The sequence below is a fragment of the Schistocerca cancellata genome, chromosome 5 (assembly GCF_023864275.1).
Source record: "Schistocerca cancellata isolate TAMUIC-IGC-003103 chromosome 5, iqSchCanc2.1, whole genome shotgun sequence".
Classification (NCBI taxonomy): Eukaryota; Metazoa; Arthropoda; class Insecta; order Orthoptera; family Acrididae; genus Schistocerca; species Schistocerca cancellata.
Genome location: NC_064630.1, coordinates 840,327,066 through 840,342,555, shown reverse-complemented (window position 1 = coordinate 840,342,555; position 15,490 = coordinate 840,327,066). Strand labels below are relative to the sequence as shown.

Sequence of the window (15,490 nt, the reverse complement as noted above, 5' to 3'; positions counted from 1 at the left end):
CCCTAATATCGTATCTTTTGTTTATTACAACAGATTTAAGTCATTGTGGAAACATCTTTGTCGCATCGGAAAGGTAGCGTGAAGAGACGGCTGGCAGGGCTGGCGACAAGAAAGCAAAATATGAAGACAGCCAGAGGTCCCAGGCAGTCGCCGATCCGAATACTAACGTTGTTGCTTAACTTGGGTGATGGCACGAGAACGGTTGGTTTTTTTTTTATTTATTTATTTATTTAGTTACTTTTCGGAATTTAGCACTGCTGCGTAACAGTAGGCTCTGGCGCATTTCAAGAACACATCTGTCGATTGGTAGTGTTTTGTCATTTTCAACGAGTTCCTAGCACTCTTCCTTCGCGCATTCTTACTCAAACCGAGTTCATTACCGTAATTTCGTATCTTACGTTTAATACAGTACTTTAAAATGCTTGTGGAAGCATCTTTGTCGACACCTGAAAGTTATTATGAAAAGAGGCCTGGCAGGTGTAGCGACGTAAAAATGAAAAAATGAGAAAGAGCCAACAGCACGCGGTGTTCCCAGGCGGTCACCCATCCAAGTACTAACCGCGCCCGATGTTGCTTAACTTCGGTGAACGGACGAGAACCGGTGTAGTCAACATGGTATGGCCGTTGGCGTCCTTATACTGTAGCCGCACCACGGAGGAAGCATTCGCCTCTTCTCCCAACACACGCAATCGCCGCTTTCCGTGGCACATTTGACGCAAAGCGCGTCTTTCCACCTCGAAGGTGGCGCGGAGTGCGCGCTCGCCTCGGCGTCTCATAGGCGACTGCCGAACGTAGGTGAGACGCACAACACAGCTGCTCGATGCACCGCCTGTCATTCGTTTGGTGCGTGCGGCCTCCGACACCCACTGGCGACGCGCCTTGTTCCTGTTATCCGGCGCAGGGCTTGCGCGCGGCCGGGCGGCGGGGGCACTGCGCGGGGTGTTGCAGTGTCCTGCTGGACCGACGGAAGCTTTCTCACCTGCCTGACACACGCCGCGCTTCCAGATTTATGCGTAATTTGCGCGGTGCATTTGCATTCGCGCCTGTCCCCCCTCCCGTCCCGACTTGTCCCGACTTTGCTCGACTGCCGCTCGCTGCCGCTCGGGTCGCGGCCCATATGACAGCACAAGCACGAGAAACATCTGCGAGACGGGCGCGGGCCTGACCGGCGTGTCCGAGACGCCGTGGGCGGCCGTTCGGAGCTACTAGAGCAGCGCTGTGCCGTGCCATGGAAAGGTGCGAAACCAAGGACAGAAGACACAGAATTTTTGTTTACAAATTTGCACGTGTACACTGCTACAAAACAATAAGCCCGGACGTATTTCGGAACATTTCTGCCGCTTAATACTGTTTTGTTATTTCCAGAGACACTTTGGAAATCTTCCTTGGCACACGCTTCTTCAAACTGAGTTCCCTAATATCGTATCTTTTGTTTATTACAACAGATTTAAGTCATTGTGGAAACATCTTTGTCGCATCGGAAAGGTAGCGTGAAGAGACGGCTGGCAGGGCTGGCGACAAGAAAGCAAAATATGAAGACAGCCAGAGGTCCCAGGCAGTCGCCGATCCGAATACTAACGTTGTTGCTTAACTTGGGTGATGGCACGAGAACGGTTGGTTTTTTTTTTATTTATTTATTTATTTAGTTACTTTTCGGAATTTAGCACTGCTGCGTAACAGTAGGCTCTGGCGCATTTCAAGAACACATCTGTCGATTGGTAGTGTTTTGTCATTTTCAACGAGTTCCTAGCACTCTTCCTTCGCGCATTCTTACTCAAACCGAGTTCATTACCGTAATTTCGTATCTTACGTTTAATACAGTACTTTAAAATGCTTGTGGAAGCATCTTTGTCGACACCTGAAAGTTATTATGAAAAGAGGCCTGGCAGGTGTAGCGACGTAAAAATGAAAAAATGAGAAAGAGCCAACAGCACGCGGTGTTCCCAGGCGGTCACCCATCCAAGTACTAACCGCGCCCGATGTTGCTTAACTTCGGTGAACGGACGAGAACCGGTGTAGTCAACATGGTATGGCCGTTGGCGTCCTTATACTGTAGCCGCACCACGGAGGAAGCATTCGCCTCTTCTCCCAACACACGCAATCGCCGCTTTCCGTGGCACATTTGACGCAAAGCGCGTCTTTCCACCTCGAAGGTGGCGCGGAGTGCGCGCTCGCCTCGGCGTCTCATAGGCGACTGCCGAACGTAGGTGAGACGCACAACACAGCTGCTCGATGCACCGCCTGTCATTCGTTTGGTGCGTGCGGCCTCCGACACCCACTGGCGACGCGCCTTGTTCCTGTTATCCGGCGCAGGGCTTGCGCGCGGCCGGGCGGCGGGGGCACTGCGCGGGGTGTTGCAGTGTCCTGCTGGACCGACGGAAGCTTTCTCACCTGCCTGACACACGCCGCGCTTCCAGATTTATGCGTAATTTGCGCGGTGCATTTGCATTCGCGCCTGTCCCCCCTCCCGTCCCGACTTGTCCCGACTTTGCTCGACTGCCGCTCGCTGCCGCTCGGGTCGCGGCCCATATGACAGCACAAGCACGAGAAACATCTGCGAGACGGGCGCGGGCCTGACCGGCGTGTCCGAGACGCCGTGGGCGGCCGTTCGGAGCTACTAGAGCAGCGCTGTGCCGTGCCATGGAAAGGTGCGAAACCAAGGACAGAAGACACAGAATTTTTGTTTACAAATTTGCACGTGTACACTGCTACAAAACAATAAGCCCGGACGTATTTCGGAACATTTCTGCCGCTTAATACTGTTTTGTTATTTCCAGAGACACTTTGGAAATCTTCCTTGGCACACGCTTCTTCAAACTGAGTTCCCTAATATCGTATCTTTTGTTTATTACAACAGATTTAAGTCATTGTGGAAACATCTTTGTCGCATCGGAAAGGTAGCGTGAAGAGACGGCTGGCAGGGCTGGCGACAAGAAAGCAAAATATGAAGACAGCCAGAGGTCCCAGGCAGTCGCCGATCCGAATACTAACGTTGTTGCTTAACTTGGGTGATGGCACGAGAACGGTTGTTTTTTTTTTTTATTTATTTATTTAGTTACTTTTCGGAATTTAGCACTGCTACGTAACAGTAGGCTCTGGCGCATTTCAAGAACACATCTGTCGATTGGTAGTGTTTTGTCATTTTCAACGAGTTCCTAGCACTCTTCCTTCGCGCATTCTTACTCAAACCGAGTTCATTACCGTAATTTCGTATCTTACGTTTAATACAGTACTTTAAAATGCTTGTGGAAGCATCTTTGTCGACACCTGAAAGTTATTATGAAAAGAGGCCTGGCAGGTGTAGCGACGTAAAAATGAAAAAATGAGAAAGAGCCAACAGCACGCGGTGTTCCCAGGCGGTCACCCATCCAAGTACTAACCGCGCCCGATGTTGCTTAACTTCGGTGATCGGACGAGAACTGGTGTAGTCAACATGGTATGGCCGTTGGCGTCCTTATACTGTAGCCGCACCACGGAAGAAGCATTCGCCTCTTCTCCCAACACACGCAATCGCCGCTTTCCGTGGCACATTTGACGCAAAGCGCGTCTTTCCACCTCGAAGGTGGCGCGGAGTGCGCGCTCGCCTCGGCGTCTCATAGGCGACTGCCGAACGTAGGTGAGACGCACAACACAGCTGCTCGATGCACCGCCTGTCATTCGTTTGGTGCGTGCGGCCTCCGACACCCACTGGCGACGCGCCTTGTTCCTGTTATCCGGCGCGGGGCTTGCGCGCGGCCGGGCGGCGGGGGCACTGCGCGGGGTGTTGCAGTGTCCTGCTGGACCGACGGAAGCTTTCTCACCTGCCTGACACACGCCGCGCTTCCAGATTTATGCGTAATTTGCGCGGTGCATTTGCATTCGCGCCTGTCCCCCCTCCCGTCCCGACTTGTCCCGACTTTGCTCGACTGCCGCTCGCTGCCGCTCGGGTCGCGGCCCATATGACAGCACAAGCACGAGAAACATCTGCGAGACGGGCGCGGGCCTGACCGGCGTGTCCGAGACGCCGTGGGCGGCCGTTCGGAGCTACTAGAGGAGCGCTGTGCCTTGCCATGGAAAGGTGCGAAACCAAGGACAGAAGACACAGAATTTTTGTTTACAAATTTGCACATGTACACTGCTACAAAACAATAAGCCCGGACGTATTTCGGAACATTTCTGCCGCTTAATACTGTTTTGTTATTTCCAGAGACACTTTGGAAATCTTCCTTGGCACACGCTTCTTCAAACTGAGTTCCCTAATATCGTATCTTTTGTTTATTACAACAGATTTAAGTCATTGTGGAAACATCTTTGTCGCATCGGAAAGGTAGCGTGAAGAGACGGCTGGCAGGGCTGGCGACAAGAAAGCAAAATATGAAGACAGCCAGAGGTCCCAGGCAGTCGCCGATCCGAATACTAACGTTGTTGCTTAACTTGGGTGATGGCACGAGAACGGTTGTTTTTTTTTTTTTATTTATTTATTTAGTTACTTTTCGGAATTTAGCACTGCTACGTAACAGTAGGCTCTGGCGCATTTCAAGAACACATCTGTCGATTGGTAGTGTTTTGTCATTTTCAACGAGTTCCTAGCACTCTTCCTTCGCGCATTCTTACTCAAACCGAGTTCATTACCGTAATTTCGTATCTTACGTTCAATACAGTACTTTAAAATGCTTGTGGAAGCATCTTTGTCGACACCTGAAAGTTATTATGAAAAGAGGCCTGGCAGGTGTAGCGACATAAAAATGAAAAAATGAGAAAGAGCCAACAGCACGCGGTGTTCCCAGGCGGTCACCCATCCAAGTACTAACCGCGCCCGATGTTGTTTAACTTCGGTGATCGGACGAGAACCGGTGTAGTCAACATGGTATGGCCGTTGGCGTCCTTATACTGTAGCCGCACCACGGAAGAAGCATTCGCCTCTTCTCCCAACACACGCAATCGCCGCTTTCCGTGGCACATTTGACGCAAAGCGCGTCTTTCCACCTCGAAGGTGGCGCGGAGTGCGCGCTCGCCTCGGCGTCTCATAGGCGACTGCCGAACGTAGGTGAGACGCACAACACAACTGCTCGATGCACCGCCTGTCATTCGTTTGGTGCGTGCGGCCTCCGACACCCACTGGCGACGCGCCTTGTTCCTGTTATCCGGCGCGGGGCTTGCGCGCGGCCGGGCGGCGGGGGCACTGCGCGGGGTGTTGCAGTGTCCTGCTGGACCGACGGAAGCTTTCTCACCTGCCTGACACACGCCGCGCTTCCAGATTTATGCGTAATTTGCGCGGTGCATTTGCATTCGCGCCTGTCCCCCCTCCCGTCCCGACTTGTCCCGACTTTGCTCGACTGCCGCTCGCTGCCGCTCGGGTCGCGGCCCATATGACAGCACAAGCACGAGAAACATCTGCGAGACGGGCGCGGGCCTGACCGGCGTGTCCGAGACGCCGTGGGCGGCCGTTCGGAGCTACTAGAGGAGCGCTGTGCCTTGCCATGGAAAGGTGCGAAACCAAGGACAGAAGACACAGAATTTTTGTTTACAAATTTGCACATGTACACTGCTACAAAACAATAAGCCCGGACGTATTTCGGAACATTTCTGCCGCTTAATACTGTTTTGTTATTTCCAGAGACACTTTGGAAATCTTCCTTGGCACACGCTTCTTCAAACTGAGTTCCCTAATATCGTATCTTTTGTTTATTACAACAGATTTAAGTCATTGTGGAAACATCTTTGTCGCATCGGAAAGGTAGCGTGAAGAGACGGCTGGCAGGGCTGGCGACAAGAAAGCAAAATATGAAGACAGCCAGAGGTCCCAGGCAGTCGCCGATCCGAATACTAACGTTGTTGCTTAACTTGGGTGATGGCACGAGAACGGTTGTTTTTTTTTTTTTATTTATTTATTTAGTTACTTTTCGGAATTTAGCACTGCTACGTAACAGTAGGCTCTGGCGCATTTCAAGAACACATCTGTCGATTGGTAGTGTTTTGTCATTTTCAACGAGTTCCTAGCACTCTTCCTTCGCGCATTCTTACTCAAACCGAGTTCATTACCGTAATTTCGTATCTTACGTTCAATACAGTACTTTAAAATGCTTGTGGAAGCATCTTTGTCGACACCTGAAAGTTATTATGAAAAGAGGCCTGGCAGGTGTAGCGACATAAAAATGAAAAAATGAGAAAGAGCCAACAGCACGCGGTGTTCCCAGGCGGTCACCCATCCAAGTACTAACCGCGCCCGATGTTGTTTAACTTCGGTGATCGGACGAGAACCGGTGTAGTCAACATGGTATGGCCGTTGGCGTCCTTATACTGTAGCCGCACCACGGAAGAAGCATTCGCCTCTTCTCCCAACACACGCAATCGCCGCTTTCCGTGGCACATTTGACGCAAAGCGCGTCTTTCCACCTCGAAGGTGGCGCGGAGTGCGCGCTCGCCTCGGCGTCTCATAGGCGACTGCCGAACGTAGGTGAGACGCACAACACAACTGCTCGATGCACCGCCTGTCATTCGTTTGGTGCGTGCGGCCTCCGACACCCACTGGCGACGCGCCTTGTTCCTGTTATCCGGCGCGGGGCTTGCGCGCGGCCGGGCGGCGGGGGCACTGCGCGGGGTGTTGCAGTGTCCTGCTGGACCGACGGAAGCTTTCTCACCTGCCTGACACACGCCGCGCTTCCAGATTTATGCGTAATTTGCGCGGTGCATTTGCATTCGCGCCTGTCCCCCCTCCCGTCCCGACTTGTCCCGACTTTGCTCGACTGCCGCTCGCTGCCGCTCGGGTCGCGGCCCATATGACAGCACAAGCACGAGAAACATCTGCGAGACGGGCGCGGGCCTGACCGGCGTGTCCGAGACGCCGTGGGCGGCCGTTCGGAGCTACTAGAGCAGCGCTGTGCCTTGCCATGGAAAGGTGCGAAACCAAGGACAGAAGACACAGAATTTTTGTTTACAAATTTGCACATGTACACTGCTACAAAACAATAAGCCCGGACGTATTTCGGAACATTTCTGCCGCTTAATACTGTTTTGTTATTTCCAGAGACACTTTGGAAATCTTCCTTGGCACACGCTTCTTCAAACTGAGTTCCCTAATATCGTATCTTTTGTTTATTACAACAGATTTAAGTCATTGTGGAAACATCTTTGTCGCATCGGAAAGGTAGCGTGAAGAGACGGCTGGCAGGGCTGGCGACAAGAAAGCAAAATATGAAGACAGCCAGAGGTCCCAGGCAGTCGCCGATCCGAATACTAACGTTGTTGCTTAACTTGGGTGATGGCACGAGAACGGTTGTTTTTTTTTTTATTTATTTATTTAGTTACTTTTCGGAATTTAGCACTGCTACGTAACAGTAGGCTCTGGCGCATTTCAAGAACACATCTGTCGATTGGTAGTGTTTTGTCATTTTCAACGAGTTCCTAGCACTCTTCCTTCGCGCATTCTTACTCAAACCGAGTTCATTACCGTAATTTCGTATCTTACGTTTAATACAGTACTTTAAAATGCTTGTGGAAGCATCTTTGTCGACACCTGAAAGTTATTATGAAAAGAGGCCTGGCAGGTGTAGCGACGTAAAAATGAAAAAATGAGAAAGAGCCAACAGCACGCGGTGTTCCCAGGCGGTCACCCATCCAAGTACTAACCGCGCCCGATGTTGCTTAACTTCGGTGATCGGACGAGAACTGGTGTAGTCAACATGGTATGGCCGTTGGCGTCCTTATACTGTAGCCGCACCACGGAAGAAGCATTCGCCTCTTCTCCCAACACACGCAATCGCCGCTTTCCGTGGCACATTTGACGCAAAGCGCGTCTTTCCACCTCGAAGGTGGCGCGGAGTGCGCGCTCGCCTCGGCGTCTCATAGGCGACTGCCGAACGTAGGTGAGACGCACAACACAGCTGCTCGATGCACCGCCTGTCATTCGTTTGGTGCGTGCGGCCTCCGACACCCACTGGCGACGCGCCTTGTTCCTGTTATCCGGCGCGGGGCTTGCGCGCGGCCGGGCGGCGGGGGCACTGCGCGGGGTGTTGCAGTGTCCTGCTGGACCGACGGAAGCTTTCTCACCTGCCTGACACACGCCGCGCTTCCAGATTTATGCGTAATTTGCGCGGTGCATTTGCATTCGCGCCTGTCCCTCCTCCCGTCCCGACTTGTCCCGACTTGTCCCGACTTGTCCCGACTTGTCCCGACTTGTCCCGACTTGTCCCGACTTGTCCCGACTTGTCCCGACTTGTCCCGACTTGTCCCGACTTTGCTCGACTGCCGCTCGCTGCCGCTCGGGTCGCGGCCCATATGACAGCACAAGCACGAGAAACATCTGCGAGACGGGCGCGGGCCTGACCGGCGTGTCCGAGACGCCGTGGGCGGCCGTTCGGAGCTACTAGAGCAGCGCTGTGCCGTGCCATGGAAAGGTGCGAAACCAAGGACAGAAGACACAGAATTTTTGTTTACAAATTTGCACATGTACACTGCTACAAAACAATAAGCCCGGACGTATTTCGGAACATTTCTGCCGCTTAATACTGTTTTGTTATTTCCAGAGACACTTTGGAAATCTTCCTTGGCACACGCTTCTTCAAACTGAGTTCCCTAATATCGTATCTTTTGTTTATTACAACAGATTTAAGTCATTGTGGAAACATCTTTGTCGCATCGGAAAGGTAGCGTGAAGAGTCGGCTGGCAGGGCTGGCGACAAGAAAGCAAAATATGAAGACAGCCAGAGGTCCCAGGCAGTCGCCGATCTGAATACTAACGTTGTTGCTTAACTTGGGTGATGGCACGAGAACGGTTGTTTTTTTTTTTATTTATTTATTTAGTTACTTTTCGGAATTTGGCACTGCTACGTAACAGTAGGCTCTGGCGCATTTCAAGAACACATCTGTCGATTGGTAGTGTTTTGTCATTTTCAACGAGTTCCTAGCACTCTTCCTTCGCGCATTCTTACTCAAACCGAGTTCATTACCGTAATTTCGTATCTTACGTTCAATACAGTACTTTAAAATGCTTGTGGAAGCATCTTTGTCGACACCTGAAAGTTATTATGAAAAGAGGCCTGGCAGGTGTAGCGACGTAAAAATGAAAAAAATGAGAAAGAGCCAACAGCACGCGGTGTTCCCAGGCGGTCACCCATCCAAGTACTAACCGCGCCCGAAGTTGCTTAACTTCGGTGATCGGACGAGAACTGGTGTAGTCAACATGGTATGGCCGTTGGCGTCCTTATACTGTAGCCGCACCACGGAAGAAGCATTCGCCTCTTCTCCCAACACACGCAATCGCCGCTTTCCGTGGCACATTTGACGCAAAGCGCGTCTTTCCACCTCGAAGGTGGCGCGGAGTGCGCGCTCGCCTCGGCGTCTCATAGGCGACTGCCGAACGTAGGTGAGACGCACAACACAGCTGCTTGATGCACCGCCTGTCATTCGTTTGGTGCGTGCGGCCTCCGACACCCACTGGCGACGCGCCTTGTTCCTGTTATCCGGCGCGGGGCTTGCGCGCGGCCGGGCGGCGGGGGCACTGCGCGGGGTGTTGCAGTGTCCTGCTGGACCGACGGAAGCTTTCTCACCTGCCTGACACACGCCGCGCTTCCAGATTTATGCGTAATTTGCGCGGTGCATTTGCATTCGCGCCTGTCCCTCCTCCCGTCCCGACTTGTCCCGACTTGTCCCGACTTGTCCCGACTTGTCCCGACTTGTCCCGACTTGTCCCGACTTGTCCCGACTTGTCCCGACTTGTCCCGACTTGTCCCGACTTGTCCCGACTTGTCCCGACTTGTCCCGACTTGTCCCGACTTGTCCCGACTTGTCCCGACTTTGCTCGACTGCCGCTCGCTGCCGCTCGGGTCGCGGCCCATATGACAGCACAAGCACGAGAAACATCTGCGAGACGGGCGCGGGCCTGACCGGCGTGTCCGAGACGCCGTGGGCGGCCGTTCGGAGCTACTAGAGCAGCGCTGTGCCGTGCCATGGAAAGGTGCGAAACCAAGGACAGAAGACACAGAATTTTTGTTTACAAATTTGCACATGTACACTGCTACAAAACAATAAGCCCGGACGTATTTCGGAACATTTCTGCCGCTTAATACTGTTTTGTTATTTCCAGAGACACTTTGGAAATCTTCCTTGGCACACGCTTCTTCAAACTGAGTTCCCTAATATCGTATCTTTTGTTTATTACAACAGATTTAAGTCATTGTGGAAACATCTTTGTCGCATCGGAAAGGTAGCGTGAAGAGTCGGCTGGCAGGGCTGGCGACAAGAAAGCAAAATATGAAGACAGCCAGAGGTCCCAGGCAGTCGCCGATCTGAATACTAACGTTGTTGCTTAACTTGGGTGATGGCACGAGAACGGTTGTTTTTTTTTTTATTTATTTATTTAGTTACTTTTCGGAATTTGGCACTGCTACGTAACAGTAGGCTCTGGCGCATTTCAAGAACACATCTGTCGATTGGTAGTGTTTTGTCATTTTCAACGAGTTCCTAGCACTCTTCCTTCGCGCATTCTTACTCAAACCGAGTTCATTACCGTAATTTCGTATCTTACGTTCAATACAGTACTTTAAAATGCTTGTGGAAGCATCTTTGTCGACACCTGAAAGTTATTATGAAAAGAGGCCTGGCAGGTGTAGCGACGTAAAAATGAAAAAAATGAGAAAGAGCCAACAGCACGCGGTGTTCCCAGGCGGTCACCCATCCAAGTACTAACCGCGCCCGAAGTTGCTTAACTTCGGTGATCGGACGAGAACTGGTGTAGTCAACATGGTATGGCCGTTGGCGTCCTTATACTGTAGCCGCACCACGGAAGAAGCATTCGCCTCTTCTCCCAACACACGCAATCGCCGCTTTCCGTGGCACATTTGACGCAAAGCGCGTCTTTCCACCTCGAAGGTGGCGCGGAGTGCGCGCTCGCCTCGGCGTCTCATAGGCGACTGCCGAACGTAGGTGAGACGCACAACACAGCTGCTTGATGCACCGCCTGTCATTCGTTTGGTGCGTGCGGCCTCCGACACCCACTGGCGACGCGCCTTGTTCCTGTTATCCGGCGCGGGGCTTGCGCGCGGCCGGGCGGCGGGGGCACTGCGCGGGGTGTTGCAGTGTCCTGCTGGACCGACGGAAGCTTTCTCACCTGCCTGACACACGCCGCGCTTCCAGATTTATGCGTAATTTGCGCGGTGCATTTGCATTCGCGCCTGTCCCCCCTCCCGTCCCGACTTGTCCCGACTTTGCTCGACTGCCGCTCGCTGCCGCTCGGGTCGCGGCCCATATGACAGCACAAGCACGAGAAACATCTGCGAGACGGGACAGAAGACACAGAATTTTTGTTTACAAATTTGCACATGTACACTGCTACAAAACAATAAGCCCGGACGTATTTCGGAACATTTCTGCCGCTTAATACTGTTTTGTTATTTCCAGAGACACTTTGGAAATCTTCCTTGGCACACGCTTCTTCAAACTGAGTTCCCTAATATCGTATCTTTTGTTTATTACAACAGATTTAAGTCATTGTGGAAACATCTTTGTCGCATCGGAAAGGTAGCGTGAAGAGACGGCTGGCAGGGCTGGCGACAAGAAAGCAAAATATGAAGACAGCCAGAGGTCCCAGGCAGTCGCCGATCCGAATACTAACGTTGTTGCTTAACTTGGGTGATGGCACGAGAACGGTTGTTTTTTTTTTTTATTTATTTATTTAGTTACTTTTCGGAATTTAGCACTGCTACGTAACAGTAGGCTCTGGCGCATTTCAAGAACACATCTGTCGATTGGTAGTGTTTTGTCATTTTCAACGAGTTCCTAGCACTCTTCCTTCGCGCATTCTTACTCAAACCGAGTTCATTACCGTAATTTCGTATCTTACGTTTAATACAGTACTTTAAAATGCTTGTGGAAGCATCTTTGTCGACACCTGAAAGTTATTATGAAAAGAGGCCTGGCAGGTGTAGCGACGTAAAAATGAAAAAATGAGAAAGAGCCAACAGCACGCGGTGTTCCCAGGCGGTCACCCATCCAAGTACTAACCGCGCCCGATGTTGCTTAACTTCGGTGATCGGACGAGAACTGGTGTAGTCAACATGGTATGGCCGTTGGCGTCCTTATACTGTAGCCGCACCACGGAAGAAGCATTCGCCTCTTCTCCCAACACACGCAATCGCCGCTTTCCGTGGCACATTTGACGCAAAGCGCGTCTTTCCACCTCGAAGGTGGCGCGGAGTGCGCGCTCGCCTCGGCGTCTCATAGGCGACTGCCGAACGTAGGTGAGACGCACAACACAGCTGCTCGATGCACCGCCTGTCATTCGTTTGGTGCGTGCGGCCTCCGACACCCACTGGCGACGCGCCTTGTTCCTGTTATCCGGCGCGGGGCTTGCGCGCGGCCGGGCGGCGGGGGCACTGCGCGGGGTGTTGCAGTGTCCTGCTGGACCGACGGAAGCTTTCTCACCTGCCTGACACACGCCGCGCTTCCAGATTTATGCGTAATTTGCGCGGTGCATTTGCATTCGCGCCTGTCCCCCCTCCCGTCCCGACTTGTCCCGACTTGTCCCGACTTGTCCCGACTTGTCCCGACTTGTCCCGACTTGTCCCGACTTGTCCCGACTTGTCCCGACTGCCGCTCGCTGCCGCTCGGGTCGCGGCCCATATGACAGCACAAGCACGAGAAACATCTGCGAGACGGGCGCGGGCCTGACCGGCGTGTCCGAGACGCCGTGGGCGGCCGTTCGGAGCTACTAGAGCAGCGCTGTGCCGTGCCATGGAAAGGTGCGAAACCAAGGACAGAAGACACAGAATTTTTGTTTACAAATTTGCACATGTACACTGCTACAAAACAATAAGCCCGGACGTATTTCGGAACATTTCTGCCGCTTAATACTGTTTTGTTATTTCCAGAGACACTTTGGAAATCTTCCTTGGCACACGCTTCTTCAAACTGAGTTCCCTAATATCGTATCTTTTGTTTATTACAACAGATTTAAGTCATTGTGGAAACATCTTTGTCGCATCGGAAAGGTAGCGTGAAGAGTCGGCTGGCAGGGCTGGCGACAAGAAAGCAAAATATGAAGACAGCCAGAGGTCCCAGGCAGTCGCCGATCTGAATACTAACGTTGTTGCTTAACTTGGGTGATGGCACGAGAACGGTTGTTTTTTTTTTTATTTATTTATTTAGTTACTTTTCGGAATTTGGCACTGCTACGTAACAGTAGGCTCTGGCGCATTTCAAGAACACATCTGTCGATTGGTAGTGTTTTGTCATTTTCAACGAGTTCCTAGCACTCTTCCTTCGCGCATTCTTACTCAAACCGAGTTCATTACCGTAATTTCGTATCTTACGTTCAATACAGTACTTTAAAATGCTTGTGGAAGCATCTTTGTCGACACCTGAAAGTTATTATGAAAAGAGGCCTGGCAGGTGTAGCGACGTAAAAATGAAAAAAATGAGAAAGAGCCAACAGCACGCGGTGTTCCCAGGCGGTCACCCATCCAAGTACTAACCGCGCCCGAAGTTGCTTAACTTCGGTGATCGGACGAGAACTGGTGTAGTCAACATGGTATGGCCGTTGGCGTCCTTATACTGTAGCCGCACCACGGAAGAAGCATTCGCCTCTTCTCCCAACACACGCAATCGCCGCTTTCCGTGGCACATTTGACGCAAAGCGCGTCTTTCCACCTCGAAGGTGGCGCGGAGTGCGCGCTCGCCTCGGCGTCTCATAGGCGACTGCCGAACGTAGGTGAGACGCACAACACAGCTGCTTGATGCACCGCCTGTCATTCGTTTGGTGCGTGCGGCCTCCGACACCCACTGGCGACGCGCCTTGTTCCTGTTATCCGGCGCGGGGCTTGCGCGCGGCCGGGCGGCGGGGGCACTGCGCGGGGTGTTGCAGTGTCCTGCTGGACCGACGGAAGCTTTCTCACCTGCCTGACACACGCCGCGCTTCCAGATTTATGCGTAATTTGCGCGGTGCATTTGCATTCGCGCCTGTCCCTCCTCCCGTCCCGACTTGTCCCGACTTGTCCCGACTTGTCCCGACTTGTCCCGACTTGTCCCGACTTGTCCCGACTTGTCCCGACTTGTCCCGACTTGTCCCGACTTGTCCCGACTTGTCCCGACTTGTCCCGACTTGTCCCGACTTTGCTCGACTGCCGCTCGCTGCCGCTCGGGTCGCGGCCCATATGACAGCACAAGCACGAGAAACATCTGCGAGACGGGCGCGGGCCTGACCGGCGTGTCCGAGACGCCGTGGGCGGCCGTTCGGAGCTACTAGAGCAGCGCTGTGCCGTGCCATGGAAAGGTGCGAAACCAAGGACAGAAGACACAGAATTTTTGTTTACAAATTTGCACATGTACACTGCTACAAAACAATAAGCCCGGACGTATTTCGGAACATTTCTGCCGCTTAATACTGTTTTGTTATTTCCAGAGACACTTTGGAAATCTTCCTTGGCACACGCTTCTTCAAACTGAGTTCCCTAATATCGTATCTTTTGTTTATTACAACAGATTTAAGTCATTGTGGAAACATCTTTGTCGCATCGGAAAGGTAGCGTGAAGAGTCGGCTGGCAGGGCTGGCGACAAGAAAGCAAAATATGAAGACAGCCAGAGGTCCCAGGCAGTCGCCGATCTGAATACTAACGTTGTTGCTTAACTTGGGTGATGGCACGAGAACGGTTGTTTTTTTTTTTATTTATTTATTTAGTTACTTTTCGGAATTTGGCACTGCTACGTAACAGTAGGCTCTGGCGCATTTCAAGAACACATCTGTCGATTGGTAGTGTTTTGTCATTTTCAACGAGTTCCTAGCACTCTTCCTTCGCGCATTCTTACTCAAACCGAGTTCATTACCGTAATTTCGTATCTTACGTTCAATACAGTACTTTAAAATGCTTGTGGAAGCATCTTTGTCGACACCTGAAAGTTATTATGAAAAGAGGCCTGGCAGGTGTAGCGACGTAAAAATGAAAAAAATGAGAAAGAGCCAACAGCACGCGGTGTTCCCAGGCGGTCACCCATCCAAGTACTAACCGCGCCCGAAGTTGCTTAACTTCGGTGATCGGACGAGAACTGGTGTAGTCAACATGGTATGGCCGTTGGCGTCCTTATACTGTAGCCGCACCACGGAAGAAGCATTCGCCTCTTCTCCCAACACACGCAATCGCCGCTTTCCGTGGCACATTTGACGCAAAGCGCGTCTTTCCACCTCGAAGGTGGCGCGGAGTGCGCGCTCGCCTCGGCGTCTCATAGGCGACTGCCGAACGTAGGTGAGACGCACAACACAGCTGCTTGATGCACCGCCTGTCATTCGTTTGGTGCGTGCGGCCTCCGACACCCACTGGCGACGCGCCTTGTTCCTGTTATCCGGCGCGGGGCTTGCGCGCGGCCGGGCGGCGGGGGCACTGCGCGGGGTGTTGCAGTGTCCTGCTGGACCGACGGAAGCTTTCTCACCTGCCTGACACACGCCGCGCTTCCAGATTTATGCGTAATTTGCGCGGTGCATTTGCATTCGCGCCTGTCCCCCCTCCCGTCCCGACTTGTCCC

General features: G+C 52.3%; 11 non-coding genes across 11 annotated transcripts; all 11 read right to left on the bottom strand.

Annotated features, from left to right (window-relative positions):
• Nucleotides 1-510: 510 nt before the first annotated feature.
• LOC126189609 (5S ribosomal RNA) lies at nucleotides 511-629 on the bottom strand. Its single transcript, XR_007538109.1, has one exon. It is a non-coding gene; the product is annotated as a 5S ribosomal RNA (ribosomal RNA).
• A 1,293-nt stretch (nucleotides 630-1,922) lies between these two features.
• On the bottom strand, nucleotides 1,923-2,041 carry LOC126189608 (5S ribosomal RNA). The gene has a single exon (XR_007538108.1). It is a non-coding gene; the product is annotated as a 5S ribosomal RNA (ribosomal RNA).
• Nucleotides 2,042-3,331: 1,290 nt separating this feature from the next.
• On the bottom strand, nucleotides 3,332-3,450 carry LOC126189575 (5S ribosomal RNA). Its single transcript, XR_007538077.1, has one exon. It is a non-coding gene; the product is annotated as a 5S ribosomal RNA (ribosomal RNA).
• A 1,291-nt stretch (nucleotides 3,451-4,741) lies between these two features.
• On the bottom strand, nucleotides 4,742-4,860 carry LOC126189536 (5S ribosomal RNA). The gene has a single exon (XR_007538038.1). It is a non-coding gene; the product is annotated as a 5S ribosomal RNA (ribosomal RNA).
• A 1,291-nt stretch (nucleotides 4,861-6,151) lies between these two features.
• LOC126189535 (5S ribosomal RNA) lies at nucleotides 6,152-6,270 on the bottom strand. The gene has a single exon (XR_007538037.1). It is a non-coding gene; the product is annotated as a 5S ribosomal RNA (ribosomal RNA).
• A 1,289-nt stretch (nucleotides 6,271-7,559) lies between these two features.
• On the bottom strand, nucleotides 7,560-7,678 carry LOC126189574 (5S ribosomal RNA). The gene has a single exon (XR_007538076.1). It is a non-coding gene; the product is annotated as a 5S ribosomal RNA (ribosomal RNA).
• Nucleotides 7,679-9,058: 1,380 nt separating this feature from the next.
• LOC126189639 (5S ribosomal RNA) lies at nucleotides 9,059-9,177 on the bottom strand. Its single transcript, XR_007538138.1, has one exon. It is a non-coding gene; the product is annotated as a 5S ribosomal RNA (ribosomal RNA).
• Nucleotides 9,178-10,617: 1,440 nt separating this feature from the next.
• Nucleotides 10,618-10,736, bottom strand: LOC126189638 (5S ribosomal RNA). The gene has a single exon (XR_007538137.1). It is a non-coding gene; the product is annotated as a 5S ribosomal RNA (ribosomal RNA).
• A 1,194-nt stretch (nucleotides 10,737-11,930) lies between these two features.
• On the bottom strand, nucleotides 11,931-12,049 carry LOC126189573 (5S ribosomal RNA). Its single transcript, XR_007538075.1, has one exon. It is a non-coding gene; the product is annotated as a 5S ribosomal RNA (ribosomal RNA).
• A 1,350-nt stretch (nucleotides 12,050-13,399) lies between these two features.
• LOC126189635 (5S ribosomal RNA) lies at nucleotides 13,400-13,518 on the bottom strand. Its single transcript, XR_007538135.1, has one exon. It is a non-coding gene; the product is annotated as a 5S ribosomal RNA (ribosomal RNA).
• A 1,410-nt stretch (nucleotides 13,519-14,928) lies between these two features.
• On the bottom strand, nucleotides 14,929-15,047 carry LOC126189634 (5S ribosomal RNA). The gene has a single exon (XR_007538134.1). It is a non-coding gene; the product is annotated as a 5S ribosomal RNA (ribosomal RNA).
• Nucleotides 15,048-15,490: the final 443 nt, after the last annotated feature.